The sequence below is a fragment of the Canis lupus genome, unplaced genomic scaffold (genome assembly GCF_011100685.1).
Source record: "Canis lupus familiaris isolate Mischka breed German Shepherd unplaced genomic scaffold, alternate assembly UU_Cfam_GSD_1.0 chrUn_S2249H2449, whole genome shotgun sequence".
NCBI lineage: Eukaryota > Metazoa > Chordata > Mammalia > Carnivora > Canidae > Canis > Canis lupus.
Genome location: NW_023331136.1, coordinates 1142 through 28478, shown reverse-complemented (window position 1 = coordinate 28478; position 27337 = coordinate 1142). Strand labels below are relative to the sequence as shown.

At 36.2% G+C, this 27337-nt stretch overlaps 2 pseudogenes; one reads left to right on the top strand and one right to left on the bottom strand.

The window, feature by feature from the left end:
- The first annotated feature begins 16804 nt into the window (after positions 1–16804).
- On the top strand, positions 16805–17940 carry LOC119879061 (annotated as a pseudogene).
- A 5649-nt stretch (positions 17941–23589) lies between these two features.
- LOC119879060 lies at positions 23590–24580 on the bottom strand (annotated as a pseudogene).
- Between the last annotated feature and the right edge of the window lie 2757 nt (positions 24581–27337).

Here is a 27337-nt window from a genome sequence, read left to right as displayed (position 1 = left end):
CTCCTGTGCAGTGAAATGTGTCTTGATTGGCATTGTTTGGTGAGTGGTGAGACGGTTTGGGATTCCAGGTCCCTCCTATGGCTGATTGCTCCATGGGGTTTGTCCCACGTTGCTGCCACAGCTTCCAGGTAGGCCCAGCCCTGGGGTGGCCCTCGACCCTGAAATGCACCTCACATGCTGGGCAAGGGGACTCCAGACCACTCCCATAAGATGCTCTTCCTCAAAGATGATGGTCCTCAATAACGCAGTAACTTCTTTTTGATGAACCCTGTCACTTTAGCATGTAATCTATTACAGAATCCTATGCAGTGATTCCAGAACCTCAAAAATGTATGATGTTATATAAGGATTGATTTGCTATCGACAATTCTGGATAAAAGAGAGAGAGAGACATGTTACACTGTTCTAATGATTTTATGTCAAGATGCTTGTAATAAGCTTGTAAAGCAAACAAATATGAGGGAACTGTCAATGAGCTTTTCTAGTTTTTGACTATTTTCAGAGAATGTTATCTGCATGATATGTATTTCTAATTGTGATGACTCTAACTTGATTGCCTAATTTATGTTGGTTTGTTTGTTTTGTAATCATTCCTCATGTGCTGAAGAAGAAACTATTGTTTTGGGGATACACATACATTATACATGTGCCATTTATATATGTCTAATTATATATCAGTCTTGTTACTTGCACTTTTTACATTTTTTCTGATTTCTTGTCTGCTTTATTTTTTAAATATTTAGTGAGATATGTGATCATCTATTATGATGGTGAACTTGGCAATTTGTTCCTGTAATATGCTTTCTATATAGAAGCTATTTTATTAATTAATTACAGTTTAAGAATAGTTTCATTTAGTTCTAAATTTCATTTCTATCAAGATAAGAATATTTCTGTTTAATAATGTTCTTATTACATCAGCATCTTTATGCATTTTATTTTTTATTTAATTTTTAGATTAAAAAATTAGTTATTTAAGAGAGAGAAAATGCACAGGCAGGAATGAGGGGAGGGGCAGAGGGAGAAGCAGACTCCCTGAGGAACAGGGAGCCCAATATGGTGCTCAATCCCAGGACCCCTGAGATCGTGACGCCAGCTGAAGGCAGACACTTAACCAATTGAGCCACCCAGGTGCCCCCTTATCTATGCATTTTAACTAAATCTGAAGTTGAAAAAATGTTTTATACAGCCCCCCGAAAGGTAGGAGAGTTCCATAGCTCTTCATCTTTGCCAATGCTTATTTATCTTCTTGCTATTAGCCAGTCTACTCTGTGGAAAGTGAGATTACATAATGATTTTAACTTTAATTTCCATACTAATAGTGTCAAATTAGTATGTTTCCATGAACTCATTGGCCATTAGTGGTCAAATAAATGCATGTTCTTTCGTTCATTTTTATGGTGATATGTTTGTCTTTTAATTTTTAAGTTATAATCAAGATAAAAGTCTCATGTCAAGATGTATGAATCATAGGTATTTTCTCTTAACCCATATTTTGCCTTTTCATATTAAACATTATGTCCTTTGAAGAACACATATTTTAGATTTTGATGAAGTCAAATTTATCATTTAAAAAAATAATTAGTGTTTCTTTTGTCCTTTCCCAGGGATCCTTGCCTTCTCCATGTTTTCAAAGATATGCTGTGTTTTCTTCTATATATTTAATAGTTTTGGTTTTATGTTTAGGTCTGTGATCCTCTTTAAGTCAATTAGGGTGCATAGCATATGGTGGGATCAGGGCATGTTATTTGTTTTTTATGGCTAATTGTTCCTGCACCAGTTGTTTAAAAGAATTCTCTTTGTCCAAAGAATTCTCTTTGAATTCATCCTTGGCAAAAATCAATAAATAATACATGTGCAGTCTTTCTGAACTCTCTTTTCTGCTGCTCTGATATACTCTTATGCCAATACAACAGTTTTCTGATTGCTATGGTGTTATACTAAGTCTTGAAAGAAGTGTAATTCCTCAAACTTTTTCTTTAAAATAATTATTTTGACTATTCTGTATTCTTTGGCTTTTCATGAAAATAATAGAATCAGCCTTTCAACTTTTACAAGACTGGAATTTTAATTCAAATGGTATTAACTTTATAGTTCACTTTGGGGGAACTCAATATCTTAATAATCATAATTCATTAGCATAGTAAATCTATTTATTTAGGCTTTCTATAATTTCAACAAAGCAGATTTCAGTGCATGTTTTGGTAAATTTACTGTAGACTTTTAAATCTTTCAATGCTCTACTAGATGATATTTTTAGTGCTGTTATTCAGTTGTTCGTTGCTTATAGTAAAAATGCATGCTGTAATAAAATTAAATGAGTATCTTGCAATCTTGGTAACTTAGAAATTTTCTTTTTTGTATATACCTTGAAATTCTAAAACATTTTGTGTTGAGATAGAATATACATATAATAAAATTCACCAATTGTAAACATACAATTTAATGGGTTATGGTAGATGTCTACATTCATTAAACCATCATTAAATCAATGTGGGGGGCACCTAGGTGGCTCGGTCAGTTGAGCGTCGGACTCTTGGTTTCAGTTGAGGTTATGTCTCAGGATGCTGGGATCAAATCCCATGTTGGGCTCTGCACTCAGTGGGAAGTCTGCTTAAAGGTCCTGCCCCTGTCCCTCTGTCCCTACCTCCCTCTCAAAGAAATAAATAAATCGTTAAATCATGATATAAGGGTGCCTGGGTGGCTCAGTCAGTTAAGCATCTGCCTTTGACTCAGGTCATAATCTTTGGATCCCTGCTCAGAGGGGAGATCTCCTTCTCCCTTTCCCTCTACCGTCCTCCCTGCTCATGCTCCCTCTTCCTCTTTCTCTCTCTCTCCCAAATACAAATCTTAAAAAAAAAAAAAAAAAAACAAATCTGATAGAGAATACTTCCATATTCCAAAAAGATTTTCATACACCTTCACAATCAACCCCCTTATTTCATCCTTCCCCTCTATAAACCACTGACAGCTCTGTCATTATAAATTTTCTAGAACTGCATACAAATGGAATCATGTGATAGTTTTTGTAATAACATCTTTCTCTTAGCATAATGCTTTGGAGACTTTTTATGTTAATAAGATGTTAATATCAGCAGCTTGATTTTTTCATTGCTAAGTAGTATTTTATTACTTAGACATACTGTGACTTTTTTATCCACTTATTGAATTATTGAATCTGAATTTGATTTACTTTCTTTAACGTTTATGGAAAAACCTGATATGAACAATTGTATGCATAACTTTGCAGTGGCATATATTTTCATTTCCTTTAATAAAATATTTGGGATGAGATTACTGATTTAGTATGTATTTTTTAAATGATACTCCACACTGGCTATATATTTGCATTACCATCATCAATATGTGAAATTTCAAGATGCTCCAAATCCTTATCAACTCTTGGTATTCTCAGTGTTTTTAACTTTAGTCATTCTAGTGGATATGTATGGATTTCACTAACATTACCCTGGTGATTCGTGATGTTAGGGATCTTTTCATTTGATTGTTTAACATTCATATATCTTGTCTGGCAATGTTTCTGTTAAAGTTTTAGTTTATTGGCTTCTTTGGTTTTGTTTGTTTGTTTGTTTGTTTTGGTTTTGATTTTTTGTTTTGTTTTGTTTTGCTTTGCTTTGTCTTTTTTTTGCCTTTATTCTTTGAATTGTAAAAGTTCTTTTTAATATATTGTAGATAGCTTTTAATAGATAAATGTTTTTCAAATTTTTCCTCCCAACCCATTGCTAGCCTTCTTCTCCTACCTCCCAGCTTTTGGCAACTACCAAATGATACTTTCTATCTCTATGGTTTTAGTTTTTTTGTTTTTTTTAAGATTTTATTTATTTATTCATGATAGATGCAGAGAGAAGCAGAGACACAGGTAGAGGGAGAAGCAGGCTCCCTGCAGGCAACCGGAGGTGGGACTCAGTCCCGAGACTCTGGGATCACGCCCTGGGCCCAAGGGAGTTGCTCAACTGCTGAGCCACTCAGGCGTCCCTTTCTCTATGGTTTTGACAATTTTAACTACTTCTTGTGAGTGGAATCCTACAGGATTTGTCTTTTTGTCTGGTGACTGCTTATGTCACTTAGCAAAATGCCTTCCAAGTTAATGTATGTTGTAACATGTCAAAATTTCCTTCCTTTTTGAGACTGAATAATATTCCTTTGTATGTATGTATCATATCTTGCATATCCATTCCTCCAGTGATATGCACTTTGATTGCTTCCACGTTTTAACTATTGTGAATTATGTTGCTAGGAACATATATGTACAAATATCACCTTGAGGTCCTGCTTTTATTTAATTTTTTAATTATTATTTTTATTACAGTTCAATTTGCCAACATATAGCATAACACCCAGTGTTCATCCTGCCAAGTGCCCCCCTCAGTGCCCAGACCCAGTCACCCCAACCCCCCGCCAACCTCCCATTCCACTACCCCTTGTTCATTTCTCAGAGTTAGGTGTCTCTCATGTTCTGTCACCCACACTGATATTTTCACTCATTTTCTCTTCTTTTCCTTTATTCCCTTTCACTAATTTTTATATTTCCCAAATGAATGATACCATATAATGTTTGTCCTTTTCCAATTGGCTTATTTCACTCAGCATAATACCCTTGTCTATGGCCATACCACCCTGAATGCGCCCGATCTCATCTGAGATCCTGCTTTTAATTCTTTTGAGGATATACCTAGAAGTGAAATTGTTGGATCATATGGTAGTTCTATTTTTAATTTTTTTAAGAACCCACTATGCATATCTTCCTCTACTTATGTTGGGGTTACATTCTGATAAACCTGTCATAAGTTGAAAATAACAGAAGATGAAAATGCATTTAATATACTTAATCTACTGAACATCATAGCTTAGCCCAGCCTACCTTAAGTGTGCTCAGAAGATTTAGCCTCTGATTGGTCATAATAATAGAACATAGAGCCTATTTTATAATAAAGTGTTGAATATCTCATGTAATTTATTGAATATTGTACTGAAAGTGAAAATCAGAATGGTTGTCTGGGTACAGTACTGATGTAATGGTATTGATGGATTACCTTCAGGATCGTGTGGCTGACTGGGAGCAGCAGCTCCCTGCTGTTGCCCAGCGTCATGAGAGAGTATCATACCACATTGCCCTCACCTGGGAAAAGATGTACATTTAAAGTACAGTTTTTACTGAATGCGTATTGTTGTTGCATGGTGGCAAACTCAAAACATAGTAAGTTGAACCATCATAAATTGAGGAACATCTGTGTATACTGTTTTCCACAGCTGTACAACCTTAAATTCCCAACAAAAGTGTACAAGGTTCCATTTTCTCCACATCTTCACCAACACTTCCTTTCTTTTAAAAAAATAATCATAATGGCTGTGATGGGATATCTCAGTAGGGTTGATATTTTTCTCCCTAAAGATTAGTGCTACTGAGTATCTTTTCATGTGATTCTCATTTGTATATTATCATTTGTATGTCTATGAACTCCTTTGCCCATTTTTTGAGGTATGTTTTATGCTTTTTGTTGTTGAATTTTAGGAGTTCCCTATATAATCTGAGTACTAATCACTTATCAGATATGTAACTTGTTTATTTCAATATTTTATTTATTTATTCATTCATGAAAGACACACAGAGAGAAAGAGAAGCAGAGACACAGGCAGAGGGAGAAGTAGGCTCCATGCAGGGAGCCTGACGTGGGACTTGATCCCGGGACCCCAGGATCAGGCCCTGGGCTGAAGGCAGCGCTAAACCACTGAGCCACCAGGCTGCCCTGTAATTTGAAAATATATTCAGCCACTTGGGGAACTGCCTTTTTATTCTGCTGATAATGTATTTTGAAGCAAAAGATTTAAAAATTTTTATAAAGGTCATTTTGCCTATATTTTCTTTAGCTCTCCATGCTTTGGTATCATATCAGTAAATATCAATAAATCATTGACAAATTCAATGTACCTCTAGCTTCATCTCAGTTATCTTGAATTTTTCCCCAGTATAATTTAGTGTAAAAACATTCAGTTAATTTTTTTCTTTTTTTAAATTTTCACATTGATTCATGGATTTTTAGATGTTATTAATGCCAACTATTTCGAGATTTTCTAGATGTATTATTGCTGTGAATTTCTAATTGAATTACTACTTTCTTATTGGGAATTGAATCAAGAAATAGTATGAAGAAGTAAACTATGGCAATTATTGAAGATGCACTTAAAATAATATGCCTTAGCATTATGCAGTAATGCTAACTTAGTAGGATTGTGAAATTAAAATGAATAATTTAAAAGAATTAATGAATCTCTTATTTTAGATGTTTGTTTTATTTCCTCTAAAATATGATAGGTATCTGATGTTTTAAGTTCAATATTGCTCATCCTGGGAACAGTAAATGGTGTATGCGTTGTTTGCCTGGAGTTTTTAAATCAGTCTTTAAAAGAGTCTGTGACAAAAAATAAAATAAATAAAATAATAAAATAAAATAAAATGAAAATAAAAGAGTCTGTGACATAAGGCTGGAATTCTTATGGATTTTCAATAAGAAATATCTGCAATGTAAAATGATAAGCCCATGTGCACACTTCTTTTTTGTCCCAATTACTACTAGAATCCAACTCCATTTATTCCAGACTCCTAATTTTTCCACAATACTGTATCTACATTTAGATTAGCTATTAGATAAGAGAAAAATAATTCTGGATAACTAGATTCCCACCTCTCTGAGGGGGGAATTTCCTTGGGAAATTGGGGAATTTATGGGGAAATTTCCTGTTTGTTTTCTTGTTTATTTATTGTCTCATCTTAATTATGAGAGAGGACAAATCCCTTTAAGGTACCCTTTTCACCTGAAGTGTTTAATGTACCTTCTGGGGTTTATAGTCAAAAGAAATTTACATCTTTGGAGCAGCAAACCCCAGAGATCAATCAGAAACTCACATAGCACTCCTCTATTGTTGCCATTAATCATCTTTGTCCTTGGTGAATATTTATGTGAATATTTTTAATTCAAGATGAAGTCATCCTCAGGATAGCATGTTTGAAGCCAGCTCTGATGGTTTCTGAATAGCATGATTCCCACTGGATGTCTAAAATAATACTCCATTTTCACAATTAAGTGTACCAGTTAGAGGGATACCTACGAGAGGAAGATTGTTGCCTTTAGGAAGTTTAATGAGAAGATGGGACCCCACTGGTCTCAAGATACAATTGCGGTGCCTTCCCTCCCAACCCAGCCCTGCCTCTGCCCCTGGCAACCACCAGGGTACTCTGTTTCCAAGAGCTCAGATCCCACATACAAGTGAGGGCATGTCTGAGTGCAACCTAATGAATGGCTCTGAGCCAAAACCTCTCATAAACTGAAATTCAAAAAACATGGGAATTGTGAAGTAATCAATGTTTATTATTGTTGTAAGTTTTGGGTTAATTTGCCACATGGTAATAAAGAATTATAATCAATAGATTGCTGAGAGTTTTTATAAAGAATGACTGAAATACTAACTCTTTGTATTCACCTAATGAAAAGATCACATGATTTTCCATGTTTTTATCTCTTCAAATGGTAAATTACATTGACTGGTTTTCTAATGTCAAATTTGATCATTATATGTCATCATTTTCATGCATTACTGAATTATTTCTCCTAATACTGAATTTGAGGTTTTTACACTGATATTCAATAATAAAATTGGTAATATCCCTTCCTACTAGAGAATTTATTGCAATTAGGTGTCAATAGTGATTCAATTATACAATAATTTTGGAATATTAGCATCTCTTCTATTATTTACACACAAAAACAGTTTGTGAAAGACTTGATTGTGTGTATGTATTTGTTTTCAATTGTTTGGTAGAATTTTCTGGTGAAGACATCTGGTTCTATAATTTGAAGGGGAAGTCTTTAGACTACTGATTCATTGTTTTTTTTTCTTATAGACTTTATTTATTTATTTATTTATTTATTTATTTATTTATTTATTTATTTATGAGAGAGAGAGAGATCACAGGAAGGAAGGGGCAGGGATCCCTGGGTGGCTTAGCGGTTTGGCGCCTGTCTTTCGCCCAGGGCGGGATCCTGGAGACCCGGGATTGAGTCCCACGTTGGGATCCTGGTGCATGGAGCCTGCTTCTCCCTCTGCCTGTGTCTCTGCCTCTTTCTCTCTGTGATGACTATCATAAATAAATTTTAAAAAAGGAAGGAAGAGGCAGAAGGAGAGGGAGAAACACCTCCCCGCCAAGCAGGGAGCCCAGCACCAGGACTCTGGGGTCATGACTCAAGAACCACCTTATTCATTCTTTAAAAATTGTTTTTCTGATCCAGTTATCTATTTCTTCTGGAGTCAGCCTCAGAAAATTATATTTTTTTCCTCAGGTTTTCAAAATTTTATTCATCTACATTATTATGTTTATTTGATGTTTATTCTTCTTTTACTGGATTACCTGAGGGGAGATACCTCTTAATTATTATTTATTTTTGTAATGTATTATTCATCATGCTTTTTAGAATATTATTCAGTTAATTTTCTGAGTATATCTTGACAGAGTACTGCCAAATTTTAATTCTTTTCAAAGAATCGCTGTTGGCTCCACTAATACGCTCCTCTGTGCATTTCATTAATCTCTGATGTTTTCTTTGTAGGTTATTTCCTTCCATTTTCATTTGGTTTACTTTGCTAGTTTTCTTCTTAATTCTAGGGATTAATAGTATATCATTATTTTTTGATGTTATTAAAAAGAATTCTCAATTGCACTTTAATTAGAAATTTTATGAATTCTGGATTACCTTTTGACAAATCAATAGTCAGGAAGAATAATAGCTCCCCAAAGATGTCCATACTCTAATACTCAAAATCTGTGAATATGTTACCTTATATGGAAAAAAGTCATCTTGTAGGTATAAAAATGCTAGAGACTTTAAGATGGAGAGATTATTCTGAGCAATCTGAATTAGCTCAATCTAATCATGTAAATCCTTAGAAATGACTCTTGGAATGCTACTCTTGCTACTCGTGATCTCAGGTTCATGAGTTCAAATCCCAGGTTGGGAGTTTACTTAAAAAAACAAAGCATGTATGTCAACTATACTCAAATTTTTAAAAAAGTAAAAGCTATATCCCTCACTTTAAAGCATATGAATAGTATTTTACATACCTTTGGTGTTTACATAATTTTCACACTTACACAGCACTTCCAGATGAGTTTAATTTGTGTTTGTCATCCTTTAAGAGCTTGATATTCTCTGAATTAAGTCATATATTAAAATCTGAAATTAAAATCTTTTTTACAAGGTTTTATTTATTTATTTATTCATGAGAGACACCCCCAGAGAGAGGCAGAGACACAGGCAGAGGGAGAAGCAGGCTCCTTGCAGGGAGCCCGACATGGGACTTGATCCTGGGACTCCAGGGTCATGCCTTGGGCTGAAGGCAGATAGTCAACCGCTGAGCCACCCATGCATCCCTGAAATTGAAATCTATGTATCAAATCCTAGACAAAAGTAAGGTCATATTTTAACTTTAGTCAAGAGGTACTAGACACTCTTGCTCACATATCTTCATTCTTCACACTTTCAAAATTAATTTCATCAAATGAGAATTACTATGTAATCTTTTTGAAATGGGAATCTGTCTAACTTGCAAACTGCTACTTAGCACAGTGCCTGCTGCTTCATAGGTGAACAAAAAAATATATAGGAAAAAATCATTGATTTCAGGAAAATCCAAAAATCATTGATTTGTTTTCAGGCAAGTTACTGGAAAAATTTTGGTCAAAATAGTATGATGAACTATCCACAAGATCGCAGTAATATATACTCAGGGAATGCATTGTACAATGTGACTTTAGAAATTGGTAAGAAGTTAAACTGTCATAAAGTGGCATTTGGACACATACAATGAGCTTACATAGTGTATTTTACCTGAATTTTGTTTGTGTTGAGACAGTGTTACTCATTTAGGAATAGATAATTTAGAAATAATTCCATTTAAATTCACCATATGGTTGGACAAACTGATTTTCAGTTTTCTAACTGAGATCTTTTATTTATTATTTATATTTATTTATTATTTATTTATTTATTTATTATTTATTTATTTATTTATTTATTTTTAAAGAGGGGCTCCTGGGCGGCTCAGTGGGTTAAGCATCTAATTCTTGACTTTGGCTCAGGTCATGATCTTAGGGTCATGCTCAGCATGGTGCCCCTCCCTTTTTCTCTCCCTCTCTGTCTCTCAAAGAAATAAATAAATCATTAACATATAATAAGATGTGGTCTATTTATACAATGGAATATTATTCACCCATCAGAAAGAATGAATACCTACCATTTACATTGACGTGGATGGAACTGGAGGGCATTATGCTGAGTGAAGTAAGTCAATCAAAGAAAGACAACTATCATATATGGTTTCACTCATATGTGGAATATAAGAAATAGTGAAAGGGATGATAAAAGAAGGGGGGAAACTAAGTGGGAAAAATTAAAGAGGAAGAAAACCATGAGAGACTCCTAACTCTGGGAAACAAAGGGTTGCAGAAGGGGAGATAGGTGGGAGGATAGGGTAACTGAGTGGTGGGCATTAAGGAGGGCATGTGATGAGATGAGCACTGGGTGTTACACTCTATTTGGCAAATTGAATTTAAATATTAAATTTAAAACTAAATAAATAAATAACATTTTAAAAAAACAACAAAATCCTGATGCATGAATTTAGCAATGTGCCATTTTCCACCGATTATCTTAACCAACTTATAGCTATCTCCTTTATGTGATGCATAGTTATTTATTTGGTACAGGTATGAATTAAGATAGATCAAATACAAGACAAATACCATATGATTTCAGTCATATGTGGAATTTAAGAAACAAAAAAAATGAACATAGGGTAAGGGAAAGAACAATAAAATAAGACAAAATCAGAGCGGGAGAGAGACCAGTGTGCCCAAAAGACCCACCACAAATTTTCTATTATTGAGAAATACATATTGAATTGCAGTCATTATAACGTAAAGAAAATATAAACAGTTCCATGAAAATTCTGTATTCTCCCCTATAAGACAAAAGGATTGTTTAATTAACAGTAGTTCCTTCTAATGTCCCTGGGATCATTTCCCCAAGGCCCGGCACATTTTAAATATTACCATTAAAATATATCAACCATTTAGTGCCAATGCAAAGTAGGTTAGTCTGCCTAAGGTATTTGCTTAATTCTTTTTTTTTTAAGATTTACTTATTTACTTGAGAGAGAGAGATAAAGAGAGAGACAGAGAGAGAAGCAGACTCCCTTTGGAACAGAGAGCCCTACATGGGGCTTCACTACAGGAAGTTTGGAAGGTCTTGAAACACGTGGAGGTTAAGGACCATCTTGCTTAAAGATGAAAGGGTCAACCAGGAAATGAAAGAAGAATTAAAAGATAGAAAGATAGAAAGAGATGGAGTACTTCCAAATTCGTTCTATGAGGCCAGAATCACCTTAATTCCAAAACCAGACAAAGACCCCACCAAAAAGGAGAATTATAGACCTATATCCCTCATGAACATGGATGCAAAAATTCTCAACAAGATACTAGCCAATAGGATCCAACAGTACATTAAGAAAATTATTCACCATGACCAAGTAGGATTTAGTCCCGGGACACAAGACTGGTTCAACACTCGTAAAACAATCAATGTGATTCATTATTTCAGCAAGAGAAAAACCAAGAACAATATGATCCTCTCAATGATGGAGAGAAAGCATTTGACAAAGTACAGCATCCATTCCTGATCAAAACTCTTCAGAGTGTAGGGATAGAGGGAACATTCCTCAACATCTTAAAAGCCATCTACTAAGAGCCCACAGCAAACATCATTCTCAATGAGGAAGTACTGGGAGCCTTTCCCCTAAGATCGGGAACAAGACAGGGATGTCTACTCTCACCACTGCTATTCAATATAGTACTAGAAGTCCTAGCCTCAGCAATCAGAAAACAAAAATAAATTAAAGGCATTCAAATAGGCAAAGAAGAAGTCAAACTCTCCCTCTTCACCGATGACATGATACTCTACATAGAAAACCCAAAAGACTCCACCCCAAGATTTCTAGAACTCATACAGGAATTTGGCAGTGTGGCAGGATACAAAATCAATGCCCAGAAGTCAGTGGCATTTCTATACACTAACAATGAGACTGGTGGAAGAAAAATTAAGGAGTCAATCCCATTTACAATTGCACCCAAAAGCATAACATATCTAGGAATCAACCTAACCAAAGAGGTAAAGGAACTATACCCTAAAAACTATAGAACACTTCTGAAAGAAATTGAGGAAGACACAAAGAGATGGAATAATATTCATGCTCATGGATTGGCAGAATTAATAACGTGAAAATGTCAATGTTACTCAGGGAAATTTACACGTTTAATATAATCCCTATCAAAATACCATGGACTTTCTTCAGAGAGTTAGAACAAATTATTTTAAGATTTGTGTGGAATCAGAAACGACCCCAAATAGCCAGGAGAATTTTAAAAAAGAAAACCATATCTGGGGGCATCACAATGCCAGATTTCAGGTTGTACTACAAAGCTGTGGTCATCAAGACAGTGTGGTACTGGCACAAAAACAGACACATAGATCAATGGAACAGAGTAGAGAATCCAGAAGTGGACCCGCAACATTATGGTCAACTAATATTCGACAAAGGAGGAAAGACTATCCACTGGAAGAAAGTCTCTTCAATAAATGATGCTGGGAAAATTGGACATCCACACGCAGAAGAATGAAACTAGACCACTCTCTTGCACCAGACACAAAGATAAACTCAAAATGGATGAAAGATCTAAATGTGAGACAAGATTCCATCAAAATCCTAGAGGAGAACACAGGCAACACCCTTTTTGAACTGGGCCACAGTAACTTCTTGCAAGATACATCCACGAAGGCAAAAGAAACAAAAGCAAAAATGAACTATTGGGACTTCATCAAGATAAGAAGCTTTTGCACAGCAAAGGATACAGTCAACAAAACTAAAAGACAACCTACAGAATGGGAGAAGATATTTGCAAATGACGTATCAGATAAAGGGCTAGTTTCCAAGATCTGTAAAGAACATATTCAACTCAACAGCAAAGAAACAAACAATCCAATCATGAAATGGGCAAAAGACATGAACAGAAATCTCAGAGGAAGACATAGACATGGCCAACACACACATGAGAAAATGCTCTGAATCACTTGCCATCAGGGAAATACAAATCCAAGCCACAATGAGATCCCACCTCACACCAGTGAGAATGGTGAAAATTAACAAGGCAGGAAACCACAAATGTTGGAGACCATGCGGAGAAAATGGAACCCTCTTACACTGTTGGTGGGAATGTGAACTGGTGCAGCCACTCTGGAAAACAGTGTGGAGGTTCCTCAAAGAGTTAAAAATAGACCTGCCCTAAGACCCAGCAATTGCACTGCTGGGGATTTACACCAACGATACAGATGCAGTGAAACGCCGGGACACCGGCACCCCGATGTTTCTAGCAGCAATATCCACAATAGCCAAACTGTGGAAGGAGCCTCAGTGTCCATCGAAAGATGAATGGATAAAGAAGATGTGGTCTACGTATACAATGGAATATGACTCAGTCATTAGAAACGACAAATACCCACCATTTGCTTCAACGTGGATGGAACTGGAGGGTATTATGCTGAGTGAAATAAGTCAATCGGAGAAGGACAAACAGTGCATGTTCTCATTCATTTGGGGAATATAAATAATAGTGAAAGGGAATATATGGGAAGGGAGAAGAAATGTGTAGGAAACATCATAAAGGGAGACAGAACATAAAGACTCCTAACTCTGAGAAACGAACTAGGGGTGGTGGAAGGGTAAGAGGGTGGGGGGGGTGGGGTGAATTGGTGATGGGCACTGAGGGGGGCACTTGATGGGATGAGCACTGGGTGTTATTCTGTATGTTGGCAAATTGAACACCAATAAAAAACAAATTTATTATTAAAAAAAGAATATATTATGTGTAGCTATTACTAACATTACATAGTGTAACATGAAAATATGTCAGTTGTTCAAATGAAAATAATTTTATGTTTTTTTTGAGTAGAGAAAAGCAACATAAGGAGATATCCTTAATATCTCTGTGTCTGATGATGAAAAATATTAAAAGAAAATTTTAAGGGGCTTATGCAGACACTTAGTTGGAAATTTTAGTTGCATAAAAACCACAGCATTTAATAAAATAGGGGTATGAATCTAAAAAATGTCAAAAAAATATTTCACATTAAATTTTTACCCAATCTGTACAGTTTTTTGGCCTCTGTATAAAATATATAGAGAAATAAGACCTTATTCTAAGGGGTAACTCATTTATGTTAAAATTGGACAGATAAAATGTACATACTTGATATAACTGGAAAACAATTTGACTTTATTAGCAAGTGTTATGCTGTGGTCAAGTTTAATAAAGAAGAGGAGACAAAATTATTGGTGATTGTGATTATTAGATAAAATTTATGGAAAACTGAGCTTGAGCTGACATTTAAGGAACTATAATTTGCTGATGGGACCTGCGTTCAGCCAGAAAGTACCATCAGTTATATTTTGAATTTTGCCAAGTACTGACCAATCCACCCATGTATCTAGATTAAATGACGATAGTGTTAATTGAGCCCCTGCCATGAGCCAGGAAAGGTAAGTAGTATGATTCCTAACATTTTATTAACAATTTCGGGGCTGAAGGGCGGCGGCTGGGGGGCTGTAGTGAACACCACAGCCCATGCAGTCCCCAGCCCGGAGGTCTGGCCACATGTGCAGGCTCCAGCTCCAGGGCCCAGGCACAGGTGCAGCCCCCAGCCCGAGGTCCAGGTATAGGTGCAGCCCTGAGCCCCGGGCCCAGCCACAGGTTTAGTCCCCAGCCCGGGGCCGGCCGCAGGTGCAGCCCCCAGGCCGAGGCACAGGCACAGGCGCAGCCCCTAGCCCTAGGCACAGGCACAGGTGCAGCCCCCAGCCCAAGGCCCGGCCACAGGTGCAGTCCGCAGCCCGCACCACCCCCTCCACAAACATGCTGCTATTTTTCAACCTCATCCTCTGGGAGCAGCTGGTATTTATGCTGTGTGGGCGCCTATGTCCTTGTCACTTGAGATGCCTGTGGCCATTTCCTTGAGGACGTGCCTGCCGTCTGCACACTGAGCTCAGCTGTGAGGAGGCTGCTTTCACCCTCGGCCTGGCTGGCGCTGCCCCCCTGTCTCGGAGACACCTCCCCCCGGGGTGTCCGTACAGCAGCTGCAGTGGCTTTGGGACCGGCTTCCGAGCTGGGCCAGGGGGTGGGGTAGCCGTGCAGCCGCTCTCAGGTGAACAGATGGAAACACCTACTCCCCCCCTCCCCCCCCCCCCCCCCCCCCGCAGAGGGCTGCAGGGATGGGGGCCGAGGGGCCGGGCCCTTCCAGCCCCGGGGTGGAGAACTCGGCCCAAAGGCTCTCGCAGGAGGAGGAAAGGAGCTGCAGTTGAAGTGGACATCAGACGGTACCCTCCTCAGCGTCCTTTTAAAAACCGTATACTGTAGTCCAATAAGATAGCAACTGTATAGATTTGCTAAAGTAGATTTTAGGATCCTAAAAAAAAAGAATTAGGGAAAAATCGATCCAAATGTAGAGCTTTAGTAAGTGCACAGAATTATAATTTAAAATGGGAAAATTGAAATAAAAAATACAAAACAGCCAAAAGAAGAAAATAACCAAGTCCAGTGTTTTTTTTTTTTGTTTTTTTTTTTTTTTTTTTTTTTTTTTTGCAAATTCAGTTTTATTCCTGTAGTTCATACCTTGACTTTTTACTCCATTGGCCAGAAACTGAGAGTTAAGAGGTTGATTTAAGAAATCTATTTAATCAAATGAAACCGACTCTCTAAAGTTGTTTTAGGTTTGTCTACATACATATGACAGCATCCAATGACGTTTTTAAAGGATTTTATTTACTCATGAGAGACACAGAGAGAGAGAGAGAGGAAGAGACACAGGCAGAGGGGGAAGCAGGCTCCACGTGGGGAGCCTGATGGGGGACTCGGGGTCACACCCTCGGCCCAAGGCAGACGCTCAACCGCTGAGCCACCCAGGCGGCCTGACAACATCCAATGACTTAAAGAAAAATCAAAATACAAAGATTAAGAAGGAAAACATAAATGAATGAAAAAAATGGTGAGAATAATTGAAAATGTTCTTTTTTTTAAAGATTATTTATTTATTTATTTATTTATTTATTTATTTATTTATTTATAGAGACACACGCACATACACACAGAGGCAGAGACACAGGCATAGGGAGAAGCAGGCACCATGCAGAGAGCATGACATGGGACTAGATCCAGGGCCTCCAGGATCATGCCCTAGGCTGCAAGGCGGCGCTAAACCGCTGTGCCACCGGGGCTGCCCAATTGAAAATGTTCTTAAGAAGCAAGACCTTTGATAATTATAAAGTAAAATAATAAAATACAGATGGAACTAGAGGGTGTTATGCTGAACAAAATAAGTCAATCAGAGAAAGACACCATATGGTATCCCTTATATGTGGAATATAAGAAATATCACAGAGGACCATAGAGTAAGGGATGGAAAACTGAATGGGAAGTCATCAAAGAGGGAGGAAAACCATGAGACTCTTAACTATAGGAAACAAACAGCATTGCTGGAGGGAAGAAGGGTGGGGGGAATAGAGTAACTGGGTGACGGGCATTAAGGAGGACACATGATGGGATGAGCACTGGGTGTCATACACACTGATGAATTATTGAATACTACATCAGAAACGGAGTATGTACTATATGTTGGCTAATTGAATTTAGAAAAATAAGAAAATATGTTGATCACTTCATGTTATTATTATTTTCTGTCTTATTTGTCTGAAGTTAATGATGGGAAACCAGACATCAGTGATAGAATTCATTCTTCTTGGACTGACGAATGACACTGAGCTTCAAGCTGTGCTTTTCCTTTTTCTGCTGCTAACTTATGTCTTAAGCATCATGGGAAACTTGACCATCATCATTCTGACCCTTTTGGATTATCGCCTTCAGACTGTATGTATTTCTTTTTCCGGAATTTTTCTGTTTTGGAAATATCTTTTACTTCTGTCTTTGTTCCCAAAATGCTAGTCAATATTGCAACTGGAGACAAGACTATCTCCTTCGCTGGATGTTTCACTCAGTATTTTTTTGCCATCCTTCTGGGGGCAACTGGATTTTATCTTTTAGCTGCCATGTCCTATGATTGCTATGTTGCCATTTGTAAACCCCTACATTATACAACTGTAATGAGCAGCAAACTGCATTCAACTTGTTCTGTGTTCCTGGTTCTCTGGTTTTTTGGTTGTCATTGTGCCACATACAATGACTCTCCAACTGCCTTTCTGTGCCTCCAATGTTATCAATCACTGTTGCTGTGACTATACCATACTGCTGCATCTGTCCTGTTCAGACACACAGTTCATTGGAAATGATGGAGTTTATCTTTGCAGCAGTTACCGTCATCTTCACCTTGGTGCTAGTGATTCTTTCCTACACGTACATAATCAGGACAATTCTGAGAATCCCTTCTGTTCAACAAAGGAAAAAAGCCTTTTCTACATGCTCCTGTCACATTATTGTGGTCTCACTTTCTTATGGAAGTTGTATCTTTATGTACATAAATCCTTCTCTTAAGGATGCAGAAACTTTTAATAAGAGAGTGGCTGTTTTAAATACCTCAGTTGCCCCTCTGTTGAACCCTTTCATCTATACCCTAAGGAAAAAGCAAGTGAAAATAGCCTTCAAAGACATGGTCAGCAAGATAATGATGTTTTCAGGAAAATGAAAGTGAGGTTCATAATAATAAAAAAATAACAAATACATGTTTGGAAAATTATAGATGTACATTATTATAACATTGAAGTGTTTGCTATTATCTATCATCAATATTCCTAATGGGACACAAAAACAGTAAAACTACTTATTTAATGAAGCCTATTTTGCCATCACTTTATTTCTTAAAATTTTACAGGCCTGTGTGTATATGTGTGTGTATCCTCAAACATTTTCATGCTACTTTTCCTTATCTGTACCTCACTTTTAAGGAAAGGATTTGGGAGAAAGGCAGATTGGGAATATGACTTCCAATAGTTTCCTTTTTGCTACTGAGTTTTGCTTATCTTACTCACTGCCATATGGTGTTCAAATGCTGCAGTTGATAACTGAATAGTCAAATATACACCCAGAAGAAATCTACTTTGGTTTGTTAATAATAGCTTAAATAATATATTAGTGAATTAATAGAAAGTTGGTTATTTTCAAATTATATTATTCAGATTTAAATTTAGTGTTTCACTTATTGAGAACTTAGTCTACTAAATATTTGAGATAAAGAAAGTTCTGACGAAGGGAAAATCAATACATGTTTGTTTTCAAACTGACAGGAAATTCGTTAATAATGATTTATACACACATTAAACTCTGAGTGAATCCAGAAAAGAGGTAAAGGGATGATTCAAATTTAGGTTATTTAGCGACATATCATTATGGCAAATTCTTACAATTTAGTGATGTGCCTAATCATTGTTCTGGTTCTCTTTAACAAGCATATGAAACAAAACTATATTAACAGTATCTATGGTGTTAATAATCTTGTAAGCTTAAATCATATTATTTCTAAATTTCATACTAAACTTTACATTTTTGTAATCTGATCTCCTCAGGCAGAATGTCCATCACAAGCTGATATTTTCTGAACATTGCTTGTTCATATTAATTTCTCAGAAAGCATGGGCCAAACTCATACTATGATTTTTAAATTTTTAGATTTAAAGAAGCCAAAAAATGAATTAAAGAAGCTATAAATGTTTCTACTTTAATCCTTTCAATGTACAGATGAAGAAAATTGAATCCTAAAGATATTAACAAACTTTTATTAAAGCATATAGTTAAGTTTGTACTCTTGAATTCTTTACTCACCCATCATTAGATGCAGATTCTATTAAGTAGCAGAAATACTAAAACAGTGCCCTAGGAAGCCATGGGGAAAGACGATTGGAAATGTAGAACTTGTTAGTTCATATACACCTGCCATAATTTCATCAGAAAAAAACACCTAAGTACCTGACACATGGCTGATGTTAACAGGTGAGTAAGTTAGATATTGTGTTAGTTGTTTAGATTGACAGGTAACTGACTCATTAGTTCACCTGATTATTTGTTTTCTACATCATCAGTGTATGTCAATCATAGTTACCCAAAACATTATGTCACATTATGGTGGCTGCTCAATTTCAGAAGACAGATCACATAATGATATGTAGCTGAACACTATTGACAGAGGTGACTGCTTTTCAAACAGACAAAATTCTGTTAATCACTGATTGGATTAAAACACAAAAGTAAATCAATCAACCAACCAACCAATCAAAAATCCAGGAACTGTATGTTGAAGTAGTTGAAAATCTGCAGAAGATAGGGGGGAAAAAAGTTAGTCAGGATGGAGGAACCCTAGGACATCCAGGAGAATAATAAGAGGGAATAATAACAGAGTCTCTTAATTATTTTTTTTTTGTTTTTTTTTATAATAAATTTCTTTTTTATTATTTATTCAATTAGAATGAGTTAAGTTCAGGCTGAGTTGCAGGTTTTGTTGCTGTTCTATTTTCCCTTGTTTGTTTAGTTATTTTTACAATTTTATGGAGTTAACAATTTATGCAAAATAAAGTGTATCTAATAAAGTTTAGAACTTGAGATTTGATACCTGTATATACCTGTGAATCCATTACCAAAATCAAGATAATGAACTTCAAAAGCTTCCTTAGGCACTCTGGCAATTTATCTCTGGAGGCGTTGTAATGTTTCAATTGACTAGGCTGAACTATTTCTCTAGGATGTCCCTTCCCTGTTTGTTTCCTGTTATGGTGAACCACCAGAGAGATTATTTGGGATATTTGGAGAATAGAATAAAGCAGAAGCCATTTGGTAGCTCACACAGGTTGTTTTTATCTGCTGGTTTACCTTGTTGGTAGGAGACGGGTGGATTTATTTTGTCGGTAATTGTTCCATTTTCACCTGGATTTTTTTTTCTTCTTCTTCAACTCCAAATCCGGTTATCAATGTTTAGCTCTGTGGCAAAATGTCCAAGCTTTTATAGGACACCAGTAAACCTGAGCTCAGAGGCGACAACACCTAACACAGGTTTCAATTCTTCCTCATGCTATGTTAGACACTGGCTTTACATTCATCACATAAATGAACTCAAAATTGAGAGTGGACCTATATGTACACGGCAAAACTTTAAAACTCCGAAAGTAACAGAGAAAATCTAGATGACTTTGGGTTTAGTAATGATCTTTTAGCTACAACACCATAATCCGTGAAAGAAATATGTATAAGCTGGACTTCATTAAAATTAAAAACCTCTGCTCTGCAAAAGATAATGTCAAGAAAATGAGAAGACAAGGCACATACAGGGAGACAAGATTTGAGAAAACACATCTAAAAAGGATTGTCAACTCAAATACACAAAATCTTAGAATTCAACAATCTGAAAAAGAACAATATTAAAAAATGGGCCAAAGATCTTGACAGACACCTCACCCAAGATACTACAGAGATGGCAAATAAGCACACAAAAAGATGACCCACATCATGTGTAATCAGGAAAATGTAAATTAAAACAATAAGGAGATACCATCACTACACACAATCCTGGAACATGACAACACCCAATGCTGATGAGGATGTGGAGAAAAATGAACTCTCATCTGTTGCTGGTAGAATGTGAGATGGTCTAGCAACTTTGGAAGACAGTTTGGCGGTTTCTTGCAAAATTAAACACATTTTTACCATACGATCCAGCAATCACTCATCTTGATATTTACCCAAATGAGATGAAAACACGTCCACGCAAAAACCTGCACATGGATCTTTATAGCAGCTTTATTCATAATTGCCCAAACTTAGAAGCAGCTAAGATACCTGTTAGTAGGTAAATGGATAATCTATGATACTTCTAGAAAATAGAATATTATTCAGTGCTAAAAATAAATGAGCTATCAAGTCATGAAAATACACAGAGGAAACTTAAGTGCACGTCACTAAGTGAAAAAACCAATCTGAAATTTTATGATTCCAACTACATGGCATTCTGGAAAAGGAAAAACAATGAAGACAGTAAAATCAATGGTTTTCAGTGGCTGAGCGATAGGGAGTGATGAGTAGGCAGGCCACAGAGGATTTATGTCTATATATCATCAATATCTGTATTATTCTCAACAACCTATATCATCTACCTAGCTATATCTTTATATGTCTATCAATCATTATACATTTTTTCCAAATCTATAGAATGAACACTCACTGAGAGTGAACCATAATGCAAAATATGGATTTTGGGTAATTATGATGTATCAATATAGGTTCATTAGTTGTAACAAACATACCTCTCTGCTGAAGGAGGGAAATAGGGAAGGCTGTGTGTGTATGAGGTCCATGGGTATATAGGAAATCTCTGTACCTTCCTTTCAATTTTGTTGTATACCTAAAAGTGCTCTAAAATTAGCACCTTAAATATTGTCCCTTTCTGAAACAGATTTCTAGGACTATCTGGCCTGATGATATTTGCATAAACATTAAGTAAAATGTAGTAGACAAAAAAATAGGGAGTCAAAGTTTTCTTAGTTTTCATTTTCTCTTGCTTTCTACCTGAGGACAAAGCCACCAAGGGCCAAGAGGTACACCCCTACCCACCAAGGGCCAAGGGGTAAAGACAATATTTAGTAGATAGGACAATTAGATAGATTCACCTTAGTTATGAGTCCCACCTGAAATTCCAAGGGATGAGCTTCATTATTATTGGTTACAGAGAATCAAATTAAGTTATTGGCATTCATATTCTTTCAGTTTATTTCTTGGCTCTGCTTTTCTTTACCCTAGTTTGACAGTGAGGTAAACATGCTCTATTTAATGAACTCCTGAAAGTTCTGGGTTTATTTTTATAGCTGTAATTATAACAGAAAAGAATATTCTAACATTTACAAAATATTTATCACATTGAGTTTACTGAACTGACTTTAGTTTCATGCCCAACACTAATTGAGTTCTTATTTGTAGAGAGAATGTGATCATTTGTAAAGCCCAGAGTAGAAGTGTAGTCTTGAACTAATCATGGAGTCCAAAGCCTTGATTAGCTAACTATGGTTTATAGATCCGCATATGAATTACAGAAGTCATTCTACCAAAAGAAGATAATGAAAAAAAAGAAAAAAAGAAAAGAGAAGAAATGGAAGAAAAAAGAAAAATTTATTGAAATAGAGAAAGGTGTGTATGTGTGTATGTGAGAGAGAGGGAGAAAGAGAGAAAAAGTCAGAAAAGACAGTGAGAGAGAGGGAGATTATTTAGGATATACAAAAGCAATTATCTACTTCAAAACAATTTGACTCTATACCAGACCATATGGTAAAACTGTAGGAAGCATCCTCTAAGTAAATAACTGCTACATTACGAAGTTTTCCAGATTTTTAAGTAGCATATCACATATACAAAATGACAAAGCACTACAATAAATTACATTAGCAGGCAATGGAATCAGCATGAGAATCTCTAATTGCATCTCTACACTCAATCCCAAAACTGAATCCATCATCATTTCAGAATACACGTAGATGAGTCTTTGCTACAAACTGATTAGGGATTGCTGGTACTGGATAGACATAGCCTCTGGAATCAAGCAGAAATGAATTTGAATTCTGTTTCTCTGACTAGCTATGTGACGAGAGTAACTTATCGTACCTCTCCAAAGTGCATTTTTTACAAGATAAAATCAGAATAATTTATTCTACAAGTTTTCATTTTATTTTGTTTTTTAATCTGAAGAATACTGATTTTATGCTTTCAAAATAGCCTTAAAATATCTCAAAATAAAAAAAACTTGTTATATTATAGATGTAGAAATTAAGGAATACAGTTAGTTCCAAGATGAAGAAGGAATAGTTGAGAAAGCATCAAATATGATCTTTCTCTCCAGGATGCATTTTATTCTTAATCAAAGTTACTTGATTTAGTATACATACATGAGTCAGTATTTATTTACTTATTTACTTATATGGCATAAAATGTAAAATAAAAATAATATACCATATAATATTTTATTACACTAGCATAGTGGGTTTTTTTTTTCAATTCTCAAGACAAAGGATGATATTGATATTTTAATCTCAACTTCCCACTTTTAAATATATTTATTTAAAACAATAGAGAATGTGTATCAGGACATAAAAGCCAAGGAAAGGTAAAATCCCAAGGAAGATATATAATTGTTTCGAACTTAAAAGATTTTGCAGAAAATCAAATATAAGTACAAAATATACCACATAGATATAAAAATAATTAACTCTCCATGAACTAATATATAAAGTTGACTAAAATAATCTTTCAAGTATTTGCTACATTTAAATGGAAGAAGCAGAGAAGAAATGAGTCAAATTTGAGAATGTTGGGATGCCTGGGTGTCTCAGTGGTTGGGCGTCTGCTTTCAGCTCAGGGCGTGATCCTGGGGTCCTGGGATCTAGTCCGGAATCAGACTCCCAAAGGGGAGCCTGCTTCTCTCTCTTCCTGTGTCTCTGCTCCTCTCTCTGTGTCTCTCATGAATAAATAAGAAAAATATTTTTTAAAATGTTTTTAAAAATTGAGAATGCTTACAATGGAACAGAAAAATAAAATGCTTGCTTCACTTGCTGTTTCCTTAGAGTATAAATAAAGGGATTCAAAAGTGAGCAACAGAAGTATTGAGAACTGCCACTCCCTTCATCAAGGATATCCTCTGTTTGACTGAGGGTTTAAGGTACATAAAGATGCAGCTGCCATATGAGAGGGAGATGACAATCATGTGAGAAGAACAGTGTAGAAAGCTTTTTTCTCTGGTTGACAGAAGGAATTTTAAAATTGTCAGGGCAATATATGTGTATGATAGATTTACTAATGCCAAAGTGACCAGCAGAGTCACCAAAGCTAAGATGAAACTCATCATTTCCAACACGTGTCTGTCTGTGCAGGAGATCTGCAGGAGGGGAGCAGTGTCACAGTAGAAATGATCAATGACATTGGAATCACAGAAGTCCAGGCTTAAGCCTAAAATGAGTCCTGGAAAGATGATGAGGAAACCAGTGATCCAAGAGCTAAGGACTAGCTGGATACAGATTTTGCTGCTCATAATGGTTGTGTAATGCAGGGGCCTGCAGATGGCGACATAACGATCGTAGGACATGACAGCCAGGAGGTAACATTCAGATGCTCCAAGAAGGAAGGCAAAGCAACTGAGTTGCACGACAGTTATAAGAAATGGTTTTGTCACCAGTTGCCATGCTTACAAGCAATTTGGGGATGCAGACTGTCATATAAGAAATTTCTAAGAAAGAAATATTTCGAAGAAAAGAAATACATAGGGGTCTTGAGATGTGAGTCCAGCAAAGTGAGGGTAATAATAACTAAGTTGCCTGAGATGCTTAGCAAGTAAGTGAGGAGCAGGAAGACAAATAGCACAATCTTCAGTTTGGGGTCCTCCATCAATCCTGCTAAGATAAATACTGTCACAGTTGTACGGTTTTCCATCTTGACCTTTTGATACGCTTCTGCTCTGGTAAAAATATTGAGAAAACAATATGCACAAGAACCAATAGTAAATTATGAAGATAATTATGTCAGAATATTAGTAGTTGCTATTGATTATACATACTAATAAGGCACATTTTTGAAATGATTAATGTAAGATAAACTCTAACAAAAACTAGTACTTATATTTTTTTATTATTTTTATTACTTTATTTTTGAGGAAAGACAAATATTTTCTACAAATCTGATGAATAAAAAACTATCTTATAAATCATCTTTGCAGTCTGGCTTAGATTTATGGTAATGAGGTAAAGAAATGAACAAGCATGTGAAAAAATCATTTCTACTTTTCTCAGTATGTAAGCGCTAAGATGTCACAGTACTACTCAGCCTGATGACTGTATAAATATCATTGCCTCAAGGAACTGGCCATGAGTGCAACAGAGAAACAAGGTGATATATAAATACTTATGATGGTTGAAAATAGAAATCAAGCGTAGATTTAAGTTTAATTCTGGAAGTAATTCCGGTAACAACTGTAGCTCTTCCCTGGTTTGGCCTGCGCTGCCTCTACTTAGATAATGAACACTCTTTCTTGGTCCTGATTTTTTTATTCCTATAAATCAGTGTTTTGTTCCTATTCCATCTCTTCATTTCTTCACTTTTACTGCTCCTATGACAATATTAAACTTATCTGATTGCATAGTAAAACGAACTTGAACAGAATTAAACTAATTCAGTGTTTTCTTCTGGTTATAGTTCTGAAAACAGGAAGAGAATAAGAATAATGAGGAGAAATGCAAAATAAAGTGAATAAGTGTTCAAAGAGAAGGGAAATAGAGAAGAAAAAGTAAAAAAGAGAAGGAAGACAAAAGAAGTAGAAAAGAGGTAAGACAGTAAGGGAAGGCTATAAAGATAAGACTTACCATTAAGATTGGATTTTCTTCAGATGTGACAGTGACTGGTATTTAGCTCTGGGCCTCTTACCTGATAGATAGAAATGAGTTACAGCAAAACTGTAATTTACCTCCACCAAGGGGAATACAGAGAAGAAACTCTGGCAAATTTGACTCAGATGATCTGTCACTTGGCAAGTGTTTTTAGACACTGGCAAGTAATGCTGACTGCCCCCAAATAATGTGGTAACTCAACAGATAAGCCCGTGCAAATGGAGTTGACTATGTGGTTGAATATTACATAAGCTCTCATTAAGCTAAATGTCATGAAAACTCCCAGGTATAAACATTTCATCCCTTGAGGGCAACTTTCTTGTTTGATGACTTCATTATCAGTTACGCTTCTCTAAGGAGTTCATCATCAATATGAATCACTTATTAAATAATTATTTTAGTTTCACTGGTAGAATTTAGTGTATTCATGTGCTGCATACAGCACCTGATGCTCATTAACATCCAGTGCCCTCCTTAGTGCCCATCCCCACACCCATCTTCCCTCCAGAAATCCTCAGTTTGCTCCCTGTAGTTAAAGTTTCTTATGGTTTGCCTCTAAGTTTTTATCTTATTTTATTTTTCCCTCTACTCCCCTATGTTGATTTGTTTGTTTCTTAAATTCCACATGAGTAAAATCATATAATAATGTCTTTCTATGACAGACTTATTTCGCTTAGCATAATACCCTATAGTTCCATCCACATCATTGCAAATGGCAAGATTTCATTATTACTGTTACTTTTTAAATAAATTTATTTTTATTGGTCTCAATTTGCAACATACAGAATAACACCCAGTGCTATCCCTACAAGTGCCCCCTCAGTGCCCATCACCCATTCACCCCCCACCCCCCGCCCTCCTCCCCTTCCACCACCCCTAATTCGTTTCCTAGAGTTAGGAGTCCTCAGTACTGTCTCCCTTTCTGATATTTCCTACCTATTTCTTCTCCCTTCCCTTATATTCCCATCCACTATTATTTATATTACCCAAATGATTGAGAACATATAATGTTTGTCCTTTCCGATTGACCTATTTCACTCAGAATAATACCCTCCAGTTCCATCCACGTCGAAGCAAATGGTGGGTATTTGTCGTTTCTAATGGCTGAGTAAAATTCCATTGTATACATAGACCACATCTTCTTTATCCATTCATCTTTTGATGGACACCGAGGTCCTTCCACAGTTTGGGCTATTGTGGACATTGCTGCTAGAAACATCAGGGTGCAGGGTGTCCCGGCATTCACTGCATCTGTATCTTTGGGGTAAATCCCCAACAGTGCAATTACTGGGTCGTAGGGCAGGTCTATTTTTTACTCTTTGAGGAACCTCCACACAGTTTTCCAGAGTGGCTGCACCAGTTCACATTCCACCAGCAGTGCAAGAGGGTTCCCCTTTCTCCGCATCCTCTCCAACATTTGTGATTTCCTGCCTTGTTAATTTTCCCCATTCTCACTGGTGTGAGGTGGGATCTCATTGTGGCTTGGATTTGTATTTCCCTGATGGCAAGTGATGCAGAGCATTTTCTCATGTGCATGTTGGCCATGTCTATGTCTTCCTCTGTGAGATTTCTGTTCATGTCTTTTGCCCATTTCATTATTGGATTGTTTGTTTCTATGGTGTTGAGTTTATTACGTTCTTTATAGAACTTGGAAACTAGCCCTTTATCTGATACGTCATTTGCAAATATCTTCTCCCATTCTGTAGGTTGTCTTTAGTTTTGTTGACTGTATCCTTTGCTGTGCAAAAGCTTCTTATCTTGATGAAGTCCCAATAGTTCATTTTTGCTTTTGTTTCTTTTGCCTTCG